Here is an 18,023-nt window from a genome sequence, read left to right as displayed (position 1 = left end):
GGTTACAGGGAGGTGTTTAACAGGTAACTCCCTCCTAACTTCCTATCATTTGGTTATAGTTCTCAGTTACTTAACGTCTAGTTGTGCAGACTCCATGCTTTTCGCTTTCCTTCTTCCGGCCTGTCTTTTGGTGATTTCTTTGCTCTTTAGCACCTCCCCCTAAGAAAGGAGGAGGAGACAAAACCAACCAACCGGGGTCTCTCCTTTCTAACCAGTTAAAAGGCTTTTTTTGGGGGGGGGGGGATGGGGTGGGAGGGGAGGGGGTGGAGGGAGTGTAAGGGCGTATGGAGAGTTACGTACCCCGAGACTTTTGCAACATTTCTGCGTGTCGCATTCGATTGAATTCTTTGACTCTTACTCAGAGTTTACTAGCTGGGGGGGGGGGGGGGGCGGTGAACGTCTGTTATATTTCACCTTTTATACCACTGACCAAATTTAGTTCGGATACTAAGGGGAGAGTAAAGTTAAAAAAAAGAAAAAAACAACCCACCAAAAGCAACAACTTCTGGTAGTTCGTTTTGACTCAAAGTGGGTATCAGGTCTTGAGGTTAAAATAAGATTACTAATGATAAATTCCTGTATTGTTTGCTCACCTGGCACTCACCTAGCTGATGAGTAGAATTAAAAGACAGCAAGATGAATCTTGTATTTCAGCTACAGGTCTGTTGGAGGCGTTAATTGGCTTGCAGACTAGAACTTGTTAATCAGGTAAATGAGAGAAAATAAGCAGAATTCTGGGTGATTTAGTGGGACGAAAATTTCTCTTTTGACTGACGTTTTGACGCATAGGTTACATTTTTTTTCCTTCAACTGTGTACAAAAAATAGATTAATATAATGAAGCTTCGTATAGCAATTAGCCAGCTTCAGTCATAGTTCTCACATGATTATTCCTGTTCTATCTACTAGACATTTTTTTTTAAGATTTTTTATTTATTTATTCATAGAGACACACACACACAGAGAGAGAGACAGAGACACAGGCAGAGGGAGAAGCAGGCTCCATGCAGGGAGCCCGATGTGGGACTCTATCCCTGGTCTCCAGGATCACACCCCAGGCTGCAGGCGGCGCTAAACCGCTGCGGCACGGGGGCTGCCCTGTACTAGATATTTTAAAGCCATCTCAATTTTCATGTGTTAATCCTTTAGGTGTATCTGAAAGATAAATACTTGAGGAAAGAAAGAACTGTAATGCTATCATTAAGCCCAAGGAATAGTAAGAAGGACTTCTTAAATATTATTGAGTATTCGCTCAGTTTAATTTCATTATTTAAAAAAAATTTTTTTTTGTGCTTCCATTTGTTTGGTTCAGAATTACAGAACTCCATTCTGTAGATTAAAAAAATACATATCTGTGTTATTTCTTTATTTACATCTTTTACTTTCTAAGCTCTTTCATAATGGAAAAAAGCTGTTCAGAGGGTAGAAACTTATTGTTTATTTTTAGGAAAAAGTGTTTCTTACTGATTAATAAAGTTTTTGATAAGTGATATAAAGTGCAGACGCTGGAGCCTGTTGAATGATTGATTTGGTAGTGTAGAAATAATGCTGCTACTGATTTTCCTCCCTCAGACTAATCTGTGGTCTTATATTTTGGCTCATTTTTAAGGGAAAGTGGTGGCAATGTAATTGAAAAACTTATTTTCTCATATGCCAGTATCAAGTTTTGGTGGTTTTCAAATGCTAAATGGACTCCTTTGCTTGAATGCTTTTCAAATATCTAAGAAATCCCAGGTTTTGCAGAGGTCCTCCTTTGACTTGGAACTACTTGGCCTTTTTACTTTGGCATGCTTTGTAAGGTATTTTGGAGGGAAGGAGAACAGCGAAGATACGCGGCAGGGGTTGGACAGGGAAGTTCCACTACTTGTGAATTAGATTGCTTTGACCTGTTTGTTTAAATACAGTTTTCTTCAAGGATATTTTGCATATTTGTAAAAGAAACAAAGACCTAGTTTGGGAAGAAAGTCTAGGAGAGAGCTCTATTTTAGGATTAATATTTTTGTTTGTGTAAAATAAGATACTTCTCTGGTTTTACTCTCTTGAATAAAGATCCCCACATTTCGTTTTTAAAGATTTATTTATTTATTCATGAGAGAGAGACAGAGAGAGGCAGAGACATAGGCAGAGGGAGAAGCAGGCTCTTCGCAGGAGCCGCATGCGGGTCTCGATCCTGGATCCCGGGATCATGACCTGAACCGAAGGCAGCCGACCAACCGCTGAGCCACGCAGGTGTCCCAAGATCCCCACTTTAAAGATTTTGCATTCATCCTACCACCCCTTCCCTTTCAAGCTGTGCTAAGTTGAGCATATTTCTGGGTAGAAACTAGGTGAGAAATGAGCAGCTGCTTATTAGTTACCAAGATAGGGCATCGAGTCACTTTTCGGATTGGAAAGAACAAAAAATACTTTGTTTTAATCCTTAAATTTAATCCTTATTTTACCTTCTCAACCACTTGGAGTTCATTTAAAATTAGGCTTTATTTCATCTGAGTATCTAATTTTATTTGAGGAACATATGTTTTGTTATATCAGTGACTTTTGTTTAAAGACTGAATTCTCGGGATGCCTGGATGGCTCAGTGGTTGAGCCTCTGCCTTTGGCTCAGGGCGTGATCCTGGAGTCCCAAGATTGAGTCCCACATCGGGCTTCCTGCATGGAACCCGTTTCTCCCTCTGCCTATGTCTCTGCCTCTCTTTCTGTGTGTCTCGTGAATAAATAAAAAAAATTCTCAAATTTACTCCAGCTTGTGTAATCTGAGAATGAGATTTTATTATTTATTTATTTATTTATTTATTTATTTTTAAAGGTTTTATTTTTTCATGAGAGATACAGAGAAGAGAAAGAGAGAGGCAGAGACACAAGCAGAGGGAGAAGCAGGCTCCATGCAGAGAGCCTGATGTGGGACTCGATCCTGCGACTCCAGGATCACGTCCTGGGCAGAAGGCAGGCACTAAACCGCTGAACCACCCAGGCATTCCCCACAAATGAGATTTTTTTTTTTTTTTTTTTTTTTTTTTTTTTTTTTTTATTTATGATAGTCAGAGAGAGAGAGAGAGGCAGAGACATAGGCAGAGGGAGAAGCAGGCTCCATGTACCGGGAGCCCGACATGGGATTCGATCCCGGGTCTCCAGGATCACGCCCTGGGCCAAAGGCAGGCGCCAAACCACTGCGCCACCCAGGGATCCCCACGAATGAGATTTTTAATAAGATATTCTGCAAGTTTTCTTGACCTCTCAGTAGACTGGAGAAACTCTTGGTGAAATAAGGGCTAAGATTCAATATCTATAGATCGTATAAAATATATGTATGGCCAATATACGTTATGAGGTCTTGTATGTTCTAGTGATGTTCTCTTTCTGTTTGCACAGTATGACTGACGTTCTCTTATCAGGATCTAGGTTAGTTTTTCACAGCCTCCAGTTCTTTATTCTGGTCCCTTTTTTGTTTGATCCCCTAAGTGTGGTAGTTATATTTTTCAGACTATAAGGAAGTTGGTATGTCACCTTTATAGGATTAATACCCCCCAAAAGGATACAGGAGGAAGATAATTATTTCATTTGTCTCACCATCAGATATGAAGGTGGGAATGTTACTCAGGAACTACAAGGCCTTGAAGTATTTCATAGAGTTCTAGGGTATGTTCAGCATCTGGTTATTTCTTGCTGTGGTTCTGTACACTAGCAGTGAACCAATATAGTGACTCCTCTATTTGTTTTAACTTAGTGTTCTTATCATTACTGGCAAATTAAATTCCCTGGTTTCTTGAGTGCTAGCTATCTATGAAACAGTTGCCTAACCTTTATTTTATTTTTATTTTTTAAAGATTTGTATTTATTTATTCATGAGAGAGACACAGAGAGAGGCAGAGACACAGGCAGAGGGAGAAGCAAGCTCCATTCAGAGAGTCCGACGCGGGACTCGATCCTGGGTCCCCAGGATCACGCCCTGGGCCAAAGGCAGCGGCGCTAAACCGCTGAGCCACCCAGGCTGCCCAGTTGCCTAACCTTTAGATGGTTGCCCTAATGGTAGACATTTATTCTAGTCAGGTATGATTGGGGTACCAGGGTCCCTCCCCTGTGATTAAAAAAAAAAAAAAAAAAAAGACATGGTGCTCTACTTAAAGAACCTCCCCAGAAGGATCTCTGAGTATAGCTGGTAGTCAAGAGCTTTCCAGAGAGGGAGTCGGCCAAGTGGCAAACAGTCCAAATGGTCTAGCTCAACAAAGAAATTTATTTCTCATTTGTATATACCTGAATTAATAATAAAAAAAAATCCCTCTACATATCAGATCAAAAAAGAAAAAAAGATCTATAATCCAAGAGTTTTCTTGGCTTAACTTGTACTGATACTTTAGGAAATTGCTATGTGGAAGGAGAAGTCCTACTTTGCCATAAATGCATAAGAAAGCAGATGACAGGGAATCCCTGGGTGGCTCAGCGGTTTAGCGCCTGCCTTTGGCCCAGGGCGCGATCCTGGAGTCCCGGGATCGAGTCCCACGTCGGGCTCCTGGCATGGAGCCTGCTTCTCCCTCCTCCTGTGTCTCTTCCTCTCTCTCTCTCTCTCTGTCTACAATAAATAAATAAATAAATAAATAAATAAATAAACAAATAAATAAATAGAAAGCAGATGACAAACTTTCATTGTTAGCTTATAGTAACTTTAGCCTTCTTTAATGGTGATCTCTGGGGAACTGATGCAGCTGTTTTTGATGTTGCTTGCCCACTAATTGTGCTTTATTTATCTAAGTTTCTTCCATTCTTGGATTTGATCTCTAAGGTAAGCAAAACATTGTTTAACTGAAGAACTGAGTGTCAGTGGTTGGGTTAGAACAGCAGTTCTCAAACTTTTTGGTCCTTGTACCCCTCTAACCTCTTAAGTTACTAAGGACCTGAAAAGATTTTTGCTATGTAGGTAAGTTATATGGAATACTTACTATATTACAAGTTAAAAGGTCTTAGAATAGTTATACATTTATTATTTTTTAAAAATGTTTTATTTATTTATTCATGAGAGACACAGAAAGAGAGAGGCAGAGACCTAGGCAGAGGGAGAAGCAGGCTCCATGCAGGAAGCCTGATGTGGGACTCGATCCTGGGACTCTGGGATCACGCCCTGAGCCAAAGGCAGAGGCTCAACTGCTGAGCCACCCAGGCGTCCCAAATAGTTATAAATTTAAAAATAAAATGAGGTGGCGCCTGGCTGGTTAAGTTGTTAGAGCGTGCAACTCTTGATCTTGGGGTTGTAAGTTCAGGCCCCACCTTGGGCAAAGAGTTTACTAAAAAAAAAAAACAAAAACATAATAGACACATTACATATTAACGTAAGTAGCATTGTTAAGTAATTGTTTTCAAAAAATAATGAGAAGACTGATATTGAACATTTTTGCAAACCACCTGTCTGGCTTAGTAGTAGAAGAGAGCTTGGTTATCATCTGCTCCTGCATTCAGTGTTGTAGCAATATTGCACATCATGTGACCTCTGGAAAACTCCACTGTACACTTGTGAAAAAATGAGAATGAAAAAGACTAATAGCCTCTTAGTATTATTTCGAAAATACTTTTGATCTCTTGAATTAGTTTAAACCCCCTGAACAGATCTTGGGGACTACTTTAAGGACAGCTGATTTGGGGATTCCTAAACTATATTTGGGGCTTTGTGAGACATTTTCCAAGCTTTTTGACCATCATTAATGTTTGTCTAACAGAAAATAAAAATGCTTAAGAATTACTCAAGGGCAACTTAAGACATCTGTAGTCAAGTTCATACTCTTGAAAGTTCACCCATTTATGATTTTTCTTTTTTAATGTAATAGGTGAATTTATCAAGTTCTATTAAAAATCTGTTGGGATTGGTTTTAATTGAGAGTCCCATTATGTTTTTAGAATATTTAGTACACTTGACATCTTTTTGGTATTAAATCATCTCATTCAAGAAATTGTCTAATTAATTACTTAAGTGCCAAGTGTTCTAGGTGCTCCAAATATAGTGGTAAACAAATTACTAGTAAGACATGCTTCTCTATTTGGTTAATTGTATACCAGTAAAAAAAAATTTTTTTTAAAATATGAGTCTTTAGACTATTTCTTGTTTGGCTTATTTCTAGATATCCTATGATTTGATGGCTGTTAATGTAGTAATTTTTTTATTCTTTTTTTTTTTTTTAATTTTTTTATTCTTAATAAGAAAACTTTTAAGATGGTTATCTTGTGTTTGACCAGCCTACTGGCCGGCCAATTAATTAGAATTAATTCTAATTCTATTAGACTTAGCTTTGTAAAGGGTGAGGACTACATTGTGATTAGGTTATTACTTTGTGATAATAGGTAAATAGTAAAGAAGGGGAGGAGTAGAGAGTTAAAGACAGTACAGCAGCTTTCAAATGTTTTAGTCACCCCCAAATGACTCCTTTTCTCACCCTTTCTAATTTATGCTCTGTGACAAATAAGAACTATTGAAAAGTTATAGTACAAAATACATGGGTATTTTGAACCTTATTAAACAGTATTAATCACAATAATGCAGCTTGTCCTAGCAATAACCACAGTATTTATGTAATTTTAATGAAAGTATTTAATGTAGAACCAATAACCATGTTATAACAAGTTTGAGAATCTGGGAGGAATGGAGAAATACAGAGATTTAAAAGCTATTATATATAGATTTAAGAGCTATATAATATACAGAAGAGGAAAGTGAAATTTAATATAATAATGTGCTAGAGGTTTATAACCTCAGCTATTAAGCCAAATCTGACTCCAGAACCTGTAGCTTTTTACTGTGGTGTGGTAGCTGATTTAAGAAATCTTGATATTCCGAAATATAGACTCTCCAAAGAAAAATTAATATCTGCGTAGGATCTTTACTGGTGAAACAACTATTAAAGATTAAGAACTCAAAAAGAAGGGCAAAGAGAAAAATGACAGCCATTGTCTGTAGGTCAATCAGTGCCAAAATCTCTTTAAAGAATTTCTTTCTCCTGTAACCAATTTAATTATGTAACTGCTTCTCTTGTTGTCTATATGTTTAAAGTGAAAGCAATGACAATTTAATGTTTTAGTTCTTCCCATTTCAGATATGTTCTTTCAGAGGAATCCCTATTTTTCACTGGGTAGCAGTTATTTTTTGGAATAATGGATTTTCAGTCCTCCTTTTGGTGATAGAAACATACTTTTCTCCTGAGGTTTAAAATCTTGGTTTGGCTTTTCTATTTCTGAAGCTTTATTCAAACTGTAAACTTTATATAGTAGTCCTTAAAAATACAATTGAGTACTGTTTTAACTCAAATTTATATCATTAGGCTTCAGGTACTGAGCTTTGGTGAAGCTAATAGATATGACTGATGATAACTGTAGTTGGCATTTCTTCTGAGTCTAGAATCACATTCTAAGATTATATGAATAGACTGCATTTGATTTACCCATTCATCTGTTGATGGACATTGGGGTTCCACATTTGGGGCTATTATGAATCATACTGCTATAAAAATACCTATACAAGTTTTTGTGTGGACATATGTCTTCAGTTTGGGGGTTTATACCTAGGAGTGAAATTGTTGGGTGATAGGTAACTGTGTTTAACTTCTTCAGAAACTGCTAGGCAGTTAACTTTTTTCAGGAGCTGCCAAAGTTCCTGCTCGATTTTACATTCCAATCAACAGTGTATTAAAATTCCAATTTCTCTGCATCTTCATCAATACTTGTTATCAGCTGACTTTGTGATTTATAGCCATTCTAGTGGGTGTTAAGTGGTGTCTTACTGGGATTTTAGTTTGCATTCCATGATGGCTTAAGATGTTGAGTATGTCCTCATGCACTTATTGGACACTGGTAAACTGGTTTGGAGAATTGTCTATTCAGATTCTTTGCCTGTTTTTAAATTATCTTCTTTATTCTTGAAGAATATGAGTTCATATATTTTAGATACAGATCCTTTATCAGATATGGTTTGCAAATATTTTATCCCATTCTGTGGAGTATTTTCTCCTTTAGGAGGTTGTCGTTCCCACCCCCCTTTTTAAAAAGATTTTAAGTAATATTTACACACAGTGTGGGGCTCAGACTCAACCCTGAGATCAAGAGTTGCATACTCTACTGATTCAATCAGCCACGTGCCCCTGTCCTTTCACATTCTCTCTCTCTCTCTCTCTTTTTTTTTTTTTTTTTAAGATTTTATTTATTCATGAGAGAGAGAGAGGCAGAGATATAGACAGAGGGAGAAGCAGGCTCCATGCTGGAAGCCTGGGACCCTGGGATCACGCTCAGAGGCAGGCAGACGCTCAGCCGGTGAGCCACCCAGGCGTCCCTGTCCTTTCACATTCTTGATGGTGGTCTTTGTAGCACAAAGGTTAATTTTGATGAAGTCTGATTTATCTACTTTTTCTTTGGTTGCATGTGCTTTTTGTGTTAGAGCTAAGAAACTATCACCAAATCCTAAGTCATGCAGACTATGTTTTCTTTCCAGTAGCTTTATAGTTTTAGCTTTTATGTTTAGATGTTTGAGTATTCTAATTCCTTGTCGAAATCAACCATGTGTAGGGGTTTATTTCTGGACTCAATATTGTTCCATAGGTCTTTTGTCTTTATGGCAGTACCACACTGTCTTGATTGCTGTAGTTTTGTAGTAAGTTTACAAATTGGAAATTGTGATTTTTCTAACTTCTTTTTGAAATGGTTTTGGCTATTCTGTGTCCCTTACATTTCCATACAAACGTTAGGAATAACATTTCAACAAAATGTTGACTTCAGTTTCTGCAACAAAAAAGAAGGCATCTAGAATTTTGACTGGATTGATTGCATATCCTTAGTAGATTAATTTTGAGAGTATTGCCAATATTATGCCTTCTGATCCATGAACCAAGGATGTCTTTCCACCTATTTAGGTCTTCAGTTTCAGTGATTGATTTTTAGTTTTCAGAGTACAACATTTGCCGTTCTTTTAAAAAATTATTCCTAAGCATTTAGTTCATTTTTTACACTATTGCTAATGGAATTATTTTAAGTTCATTTTCAGATTGTTCATTACTAGTGCCTAACTTAAATACAATTAATTTTAGTATATTGATCTTCTATCCTCCAGTCATACTGAGCTCATTTATTAGCTCAAATGGTCTTGTGTGTGTGTGGATTCTATGCACGTGGTCATGTCATCTGCAAGTTCAAATAGTTTCTACTTTTTCTAGTCTAAGTGTCTTTTGCTTCTCTGTCTTGCTTAATGCTTTGGCTAGATTCTGCAGTACAATGTCGACTAGAAGTGGGGAGAGTAGACATCCTTGTCTTGTTTCTGATCTTAAGGGGGAAAAGCTTTCAGTATTTACTCATTAGGTATGATGTTAACTGTGTTTTGCATGGATGCCCTTTTCCAGGTTGAGGAATTTCCATTCTATTCCTAGCTCGTAGGATGTTTTTACCATGAAAAAGTGTTGGATTTTGTTAAATGCTGTTTCTTCATTTGAGATGATCATGTACTTTTCTCTCTCTCTCTCTCTCTCTTTTTTTTTTTAACATGTTCTACCCATTCTTCTGTCCTTTCCCCTCTGGCAATCGTCAGTTTGGTCTCCATGTTTATAGATCTAATTCTGCTTTTTATTTATTCATGGTTATTTTTTTAGATTCCACATGGGTGAAATTATATGGTATTTGTCTTTGTAAATCTCACTTTTTTCACTTACCATAATACCTTCTCAGTCTATTCATGTCATAAATGGTAAGATCTCGTCCTTTTTTATGGCTGCATGATATTTCATTTTAAACACATACCACATTTTCCTAATTAATTTGTCTATCGTTGGGACACTTGGATTACTTCCATATCTTGACTATTATAAAGTTGCAGTAAATATTGGGGTGCATATATCTTTTTGAATTCGTGTTTTCATTTAGCTTGAGTAAGTAGCTAGTGAAATTACTGGATCATATCGTATTTCTATTTTTTTTAAAGATTTATTTATTCATGATAGACACACAGAGAGAGAGAGAGGCAGACACATAAGCAGAGGGAGAAGCAGGCTCCTCGCAGGGAGTCCATGTGGGACTCGATCCTGCATCCTGGGATCAGACCTGAACCGAAGGCAGGTGCCCAACCGCTGAGCCACCCAGGTGTCCCATCATATTTCTGTTTTTAAGTTTTTGAGGAACCTCCATACTGTTTTCCACAGTGGCTGCACCGATTTACTTTCCCACTAACAATGCACGAGGGTTCTTTTTTCCTCTACATCCTCACCAACACTTCATGTGTTTTTGATACTATCCATTTTGACAGTTGTAAGGTGATAACTCCTTGTGCTTTTGATTTGCATTTCCCTGATGATGAATGATGTTGAGCATTTTTTCCTATGTCTGTTTGCCATCTAGATGTCTTTGGAAAAAAGTCTATTCAGGTCCTCTGCCTATTTTTAATCATTATTTGGGGTTTTTTTTTGCATTGGATTGTAGAAGTTCTGTATTCATTTTGAATATTAATTCCTTATTGGATATATCATTTGCAGATATTTTCTTCCATTCAATAGGTTTTCTTTAGGTTATGTTGATGGTTTCCTTCACTGCACAAAAGTTTATTTCAATATAGTCCAATATATTCTTGCCTTAGGAGACATCTAGAAAAATGTTGCTACAGCTGATGTCAGGGAAATTACTACCTGTGTTCTCTTCTAGGAATTTTATGGTTTCAGGTCTTACATTTAGGTCTTTAATCTGTTTTGAGTTTATTTTTGTGTGTGATGTTAGAAAGTGGTCCAGTTTTGTTCTTTACATGTCCAGGTTTCCCAGGACTATTGAATAGACTGTCTTTTCCCCATTTTATATCTTGCCTGCTTTGTCATAGATTAATTAATCATATAATTCAATTAATTTAGGGCTCTCTGTTCTGTATGCCTATTTTTGTGCCAGTATCGTACTGTTTTGATTACTACAGCTTTGTATGTCATGAAATCAGGGATTGTGAATACTATAGCTTTTTCCCCCCTTTCAAGCTTGCTTTGGCTAGTTGTAGTCTTTTGTGGTTCCATTTAAGTTTCAGTATTATTTGTTCTAGTTTTGTGAAAAATGTTGTTGGAAGAATCACCAGACTTCTTACAATGGCAACACCATTTTACATTTCCACCAGCAATGTAAAAGGGTTCTTATTTCTTCATACCTTTGCCAGTGCATTTGTCCCGCTCCCTTTTTTTAATAGCCATCCTAGTAATTGTGAAGCGGTATTGATTTGCATTTCCCTGGTTACTAATGATGAACATTTTTTTAATGTATTCACTAACAATTTGTATGTCTTGTTTGGACAAATTCTGTGTAAGTTGTTTACTCATTTTTAAGTTGTATTTTTAAGGTTGAGTTTTAAGAATTCTTTGTATATTCTGGATACTTGACCCTTATTAGATGTGGGGCTGGATCCCAGGACCCTGGGATCATGACCTGAGCCTAAAGCAGATGCTTAACTGACTGAGCCACCCAGGATCCCCTGAACAATTATTTTAGAGCATAAATTATGTCCTTTCTTAAGATACTAATTCAGAGTGTTAGCCTAAATTATCAATAGCATCTATATATAACTACAGGCATAATGCTAAATATAAACTTGTATTTCTTATGCAAATGTGAGACCTCAAATACTCGTATCAAATAGTAAGAACTATAAGTTTTTTTTTAAGTTTAAATTTGCAGCATTGACATGAAAGACGATTCCGTTATGTTGTTCTTTTTTTTAAGATTTTATTTATTTATTTGACAGAGCACAACCAGGGGGAGCAGCAGGCAGAGGGAGAGGGAGAAGCAGGCTCTCCACTGAGCAGAGCGTCTTATTTGGGGCTCTGATCCCAGGACGCTGGGATCATGGTCCTAGCTGATGGCAGATGTTTAACTTACTGAGACACCCAGGCGCCCTTGTGTTACTGCTTTAAATTAGTGCTTCGCAAACTTTAATGTGATTCACTTGTGGATCTCGTTAAAATGGATATTTTGATTCATTGAGTCTGGGGTGGGACCTGAGGTTTTGGATTTCTAATGAGATGATATTGTTGCTGCTTATCATGGAGTAATTTTTTGAGTAGCAGGATCTAAATTGACCATTTTATTGTGAATATACTGCCTCCTGTAATGGACTTCTTTTGAGTTCAGCAAGCACTCAATTTTTCTAATAACTTTTTCAATTCGAACTAATGATTTTAAGTTTTGTTTTATAACCTCTTTTGTTGGTAAAATGTTTACATATTAAGTTTGCTCCTGATCTCTTTCATCTTAAGTCAAGTGGAGGTTTGCAAACAGAAGCTTGGGTTGATATTCTGTGACAGTACAGTGTGATAAATTGGCATCTGTATGGTTTGTGGTATGTTTATCTTAAATCTTTAATAATCAAATTGAAATTAACAGATAAAACAAGAGAATTTTTAGACTTCTGAAATTATCCATAATCCTGCATCCCATTTCTCCCCTTGTACTCCCTCACTCACATTGAGAGTACTCCAGTTTGAAAAAAAAAAAAATGCCTTAGAGTGATTTTTATAGTTAGACATGTTAGAATCTATACTATGAATGAACTTACTAGGTTATGTGTATTTGAGGGTCTGCAATATTATACTTGTGCTTGTTCTTGCACTGTCACTTTAACATAGGTATTTAGAAAGTGATGAATTAGGCTGAATTTTGTGGAAGGCAGTAAGATACATTCTGTTTGCATTGTACAATGAAAGTAGCAGTATGGTTTCCTATACCTTTTAAAGATGTCAGAACTTAGTTCATAAAAAAAATAGTAAGCTGGGAGGGCTTTTTTCCCCCTTCCTAAGGTATGTATAGGTAGCTCTGAATTAATGGGTTGTATAAGATAGAACTCCATTGAGGGAGTAGGAAGTGAGTACTTCTGGTAGTTACTGGTTATGCCAGTGATGGGAGCTAGTGAGGAGCAATGATTATTGAGGCTTTTCCTTCTTTTGTCTTATTTTCCTTCTTTGCACATGTAACTGTTGATGATCAAGGAATGCTGGGTAAGAAGAGATGGAGATTGGAGAAATACTAAAAGGCATATAGGCAGGTCTGTTTCTTTGCTTCCCTTATTGTTACTAATATTAGTAGGATAGAGTTAGGAGTAAAGAATGGGATTTCTCATTATGCTTTTCCTCTTGTTTGTTACTGTTGGTAAGAGTTGGGGAGATGAGGGGCACCCAGGTGGTTTAGTCAGTTAAGTATGTCAGACCCTTGATTTCAGCTCAGGTCATGATTTTAGGGTCCTGGAGTCAAGCCTGAGTTGGGCTCTGCCCTCAGCCAAAGTCTGTTTCAGATTTTCTCTCTCTCCCTCTTTCCCCTCTGCTCCTCCACCCCAAACCTGCTCATGTGTATGCACATGCACTGTCTTTCTCTCAAATAAAAAAAAAAAAAAAATATATATATATATATTTAAGATTTTATTTATTTATGAGAGAGAGAGAGAGGCAGAGACACAGGCAAAGGGAGAAGCAGGCTCCATGCAAGGAGCCCGATGTGGGACTCGATCCTGGGACTCCGGGATCATTCCCTGAGCCGAAGGCAGACGCTCAACCACGGAGCCACCCAGGCATCCCAAAATCTTAATAAAAGTTAGGGGGATGAGTGGAAACCGAAGTAAAGTGAAAAGAGGTAGTAACAGGGTTATCCATGACTGTTCTTTCTCTCAGTGCTTTGAGATTATGGTTAATTTATATTTTTCATCATGGGTGAGTAGAGAGGAAGGAGTGTTGTGTTTTGGATTTTATCTCTTTCTGTAGAAGTGCTTTCCATTTTTTATAGGCCTTGGTATTGATTAGGAATAGGAAGAAATATATAGGTGCTCCATTTATTTTTACATCATAAGTCATTCTAAACTAAGTGGCTTAAAATAATAAAAATCATTATCTCTTGGTTCTGACTGGGCTCAGGTGCATCTCACTTGGGGTCTCTCATGTGATTGCAGATAAATGGTGGCTGTAAGGGAGTCATCTTAAAGACTACCTCATTTGGCACTTCACTTCCGGTGTATGATGATAGTAACTCTTGGTTGGGACTTCAGCTGGAACATCTTTGATCTCTCTGTGGTCTGGACATCTTCATTAATTTGTCAGTGAATATCTCAAAAGTCGTGAAGTAGATGCTGCCAGGGAAAGGTGTGGGTCCAGGAACTGTAACATCATTTATGCCATAGTCTATAGATCATTTACACAGCTCCATGTTAAAGTGAAGGTGACAGACCCCCATTTCTCAGTGTCAGAGACCTTTTGAGCCAGATTGTAAAAGATCCACAGGGGGTAGTGAGGCACTGGAGAAGGGGGTTGATAGGGGAAAGTCTTAGGAAGCTTGAAGACTTTTTATGGAATAGTTTGGCAAGAGTTGCATTTTCTATGTTCTTGTCTAACTTTATATTAGACTTTTTAGTGGAAAATGCCTGTCATTATTAAATTTGCCAAATTTGGAATTGAGAGGAGATTTGCACATAGGTTAATTTTTCTTTTACTTGTTTTCAGTGAACTTTTTTTTGGGTAAAGTTTTGTGTCTTCAAAAGGCTTTACTCTGTTGATCTGAAAATGAAGTATGTTTTTATCTATGATTTTTATTTAATTCTGAGAAGCCCAAAACAAAGTTGAGTATATGCCTGAATACAGTTAATAAAGAAATAGCCTGTTTTTAAAGATTTATTTTAGAGAGAGAAAATGAGTGAGCATGAGCAAGAAGGACAAGGGAGAGAGAATCTCAGGCAGACTGTGCTGAGTGCAGAGTCCAGTGCCCGGCTTGATCTCATAACTCTGAGATCATGACATGAGCCAAAACCAAGAGTCAGACACTTAACCGACTGAGCCACCCAGGAACCCCAAGAAATACCATGTTTGTAAAAGATTACTTCATAGTAAGATTATTTTAGTTATACATTATATCATGTTAATAGAAATTAAGGTGTTAGGAGATACAGGTTTATATTTATTTTTCATAACTTATAAAAATGGGATAAAAAATTTGGTTTTACATGCTTTTAACCATAAGTGTTTAAACTGATAAAAATGCACTCTGTAACTTCTCAGCTGTTTTTATAGTATTACTAGAAATTCAAATTAACACTTTTTTTTTGAGGTGTAATTGACATAAAATTCACGAATTTTAAGGGTGCAGTTGATAAGTTTTGATAAATGTGTACAGTTCTGTATCCCTCACTGTAGTCATGATACAGGAATATTTCCATTAGCCCAAAAAGTTTCTTTATGATCCTTTGTAGGCGGTTCTTTTTCCCCTACAACTGGCTTTTGGCCAGAAGTCACTGGAGTTTTTTGCTTTTGTATTGTTGTTGTTGTTGTTGTTGTTCTCCTCTTTTTTTTGGGGGGGGGGGGGTTCACCATAGTTTTCCCTTTTCCAGAAATCCATAAAAGTAGAATCAGTATATAGCCTTTATTGGCTGGCAGAGTTTCACTTAATGTAATACTTCTGAGATTATCCATGTTGGTATATGTAACACTAATTCTTTTATTGTTAAGTAGTAGTGCAGTATGTGGATAGATGACAATTTGTTTATAATTATCTGGTAGATATTTGCGTTGTTTGCAGCTTCTTGTGATTATGAATAAACCTGTGAATATTTAAGTACAAGTCTTTGTGTGGACATATGTTTTCATTTCTCTTAGGTAAATACCTAGGAGTGGGATTGCTGGGTCATATGGTAAGTGTGTATGTTTAACTTTAAAAAACTGCCAAACTGTCTCTTCCAAAGTAGCTGTGCCAATTTTGCATTCCCTCTAAGGATGTGTTCCAGTTGCTTCACATCCTCTCTCAATACTAGTATTATCAGTCTTTTTTTAGTCATCTTGTTGGCTGTGTAGTGGCATCTCATTGTGGCTTTAATTGACATTTTCTTACGTTGACCATCTTGTTATGTGCTTATTTGCCATTTTTGAATCTCATTTGGTTAACTGTTCAAATCATTCATCCATTTAAAAAATTACATTGTTTCATATTGGCTTGTAGTTTTTTTTTATGTATTACAGACAAATCCTGTATCAGGTTTATGTATTGCAAAAATTTTTTCCTCAATTTGACTTGCCATTTTAATACTGTATTTTTTAAATGAAACTTTTAAGATAATTATAGATTCACATGTAGTTGTAAAAAGATAATACAGAGAGATCTTTATACCTTTTACCCAGTTTCCCCACCATGGTAACATCTTGCAAGACTATATTACAATACTGGAACTTGGATATTAACATTGATACAATTCACTGACCATATTCAAATTGCTCAGCTTCATTTGTGTTTAGTGCTATACAGTATTTTCACCTGTGTATTTGTGTATTCACTACCCTAGTCAAAATACAGAACATCACTGTAGGAATCCCTCATGTTGTTCATGCGTGACTGTATTCATCTCCTTCCTATGTGCCTCCCCTTCCTTGCCCATCCCAACCTTTGGTAACCTCGAATCTGTTCTACATTTGTAAAATTTTTTCTTTTTAAAATGTTGTATAAATGGAATCTTGTATATACGTGACCTTTGGGGATTGGCTTCTTTCCAGTCAGCCTAATTCTTTTGTGATTTCATCCAAGTTGTTGCATGTACTGATAGTTTTTTACATTTTATTGCTTAATGGTATTCCATGGAATGGGGATGAGCCACAGTTTATTTAACCAGTCACTCATTAAAGGACATTTGAATTATTTTTTATTTTTGGCTATTGCAAATAAAACCACTACAAACATTTGTGTACAAGATTCTGCATGAGATAAGTTTTCATTGCTAAGGGATAAATGCACAAGAGTACAGTTGCTGGGTCATATGGTAAGTACATTTTTAGTTTTATAAGAACATTACAGACTATTTTTCAAAGTGGCTGTATACCAGTTTACATTTCCACCAACAATGTGTGAATAATTCAGATCCTGTATATCCTCACCAACATTGGTTATTATCACTTTTTTGTCAAGAGGTGTGTAGTGATATCATTTTGTATTTCCCAAATGCCTGATGATGTGGAACATTTTTATTTGCCATATGTAAGTGCTCTTCAGTGAAATGTCTTTTCATGCCTTTGCCCATTTTCTAAATCACATTGTTAGTTTTTTTACTGTTGAGTTTTATTTATGTATTCTAGATACCAGTCCTTTTCTAGAATGTGGCTCACAAATATTTTCTCCTTCTCTGTGGTTTGTTTTCTCATTCTCTTCAGATGGTCTCGTGCATATCCAAAGTTTATTTATTTTTATTTTTTATTTTTTTAAATATTTCATTTTTTAATTAGAGAGGAGCTAGCATGAACAGGGGCGAGGAATAGAGGGAGAGGGAGAAGCAGATTCCCTGCTCAGGAGAAAGCAAGATGTGGTGGACCCTGGGATCATGACCTGAGCTGAAGGCAGATGCTTAAGTGACTGAGCCACTGAGGCACCCTAAAGTTTTTGATTTTGATAAGGCCCCAGGTTTGTTTTTTTTGTTTGTTTGTTTTTTTTTTTTTTTTTTTTTTTTTTTGATGAGGTCCCAGTTTATTTTGGATTGTACCTTTAATTTCAGGAAGTCTTAAAAACTGCTTAGTGCTGATCCCAAATGTTGTGTCATCCCTGTCCCCATCTCACTTCTACCCCCACCCCCACCCCACTAAATTATACTTTTTGTGTTTTACATTTAGGTCTGTTCTGTATCTTGAGTTCATTTTTGTATAAGTACTGAGATTAGAGTTAATTTTTTTTTTGTATGAATAGATGTCCATTTGCTCCAGCATCATTTGTTGAAAGGCTGTCATTCTTCATTTGCTTTCTGCACCTTTTTCAGTTGAGATTCCCTCTTCTGTTCTGTTGATACTTGTTTCTTTACGTCTGAAAAACCACTGTCTTGGTTATTCTAGCTATAGATTTAGTCTCAAAATTTGCTGAAGTCATCTTTTATTTAGCCCTTTTCCAAAATGTTTTAGCAATTCTGGTTGTTTTAGTTTTCCATATAAATTTTATGGTAGTCTTGTGTATATTGGCAATGTCCCACAAATCTTGTTGAGATTTTTGTTGGAATTGCTAAAACTTGAATGTCATTTTTGGGCAGAACTGACATCTTGATATCTT

The 18,023-nt window shown here is 36.7% G+C and overlaps 1 protein-coding gene across 3 annotated transcripts in view; it reads left to right on the top strand.

Annotated features, from left to right (window-relative positions):
- Positions 1 to 18,023, top strand: part of EIF5B (eukaryotic translation initiation factor 5B) — a 96,069-nt gene that overhangs the window by 1,490 nt on the left and 76,556 nt on the right. Inside the window, exon 2 of one of the 3 annotated variants that reach the window (XM_072767998.1) lies at positions 15,605 to 15,639. The exons of the other annotated variants lie outside the window; for them this stretch is intronic. The gene's annotated coding sequence lies outside the window, so the exon portion shown is untranslated. The remainder of the gene's footprint in view (positions 1 to 15,604; positions 15,640 to 18,023) is intronic. 3 annotated transcript variants of the gene reach the window in all.

This window comes from Canis lupus, chromosome 11 (assembly GCF_048164855.1).
Source record: "Canis lupus baileyi chromosome 11, mCanLup2.hap1, whole genome shotgun sequence".
NCBI lineage: Eukaryota > Metazoa > Chordata > Mammalia > Carnivora > Canidae > Canis > Canis lupus.
This window is presented reverse-complemented; position numbering and strand designations above follow the sequence as displayed.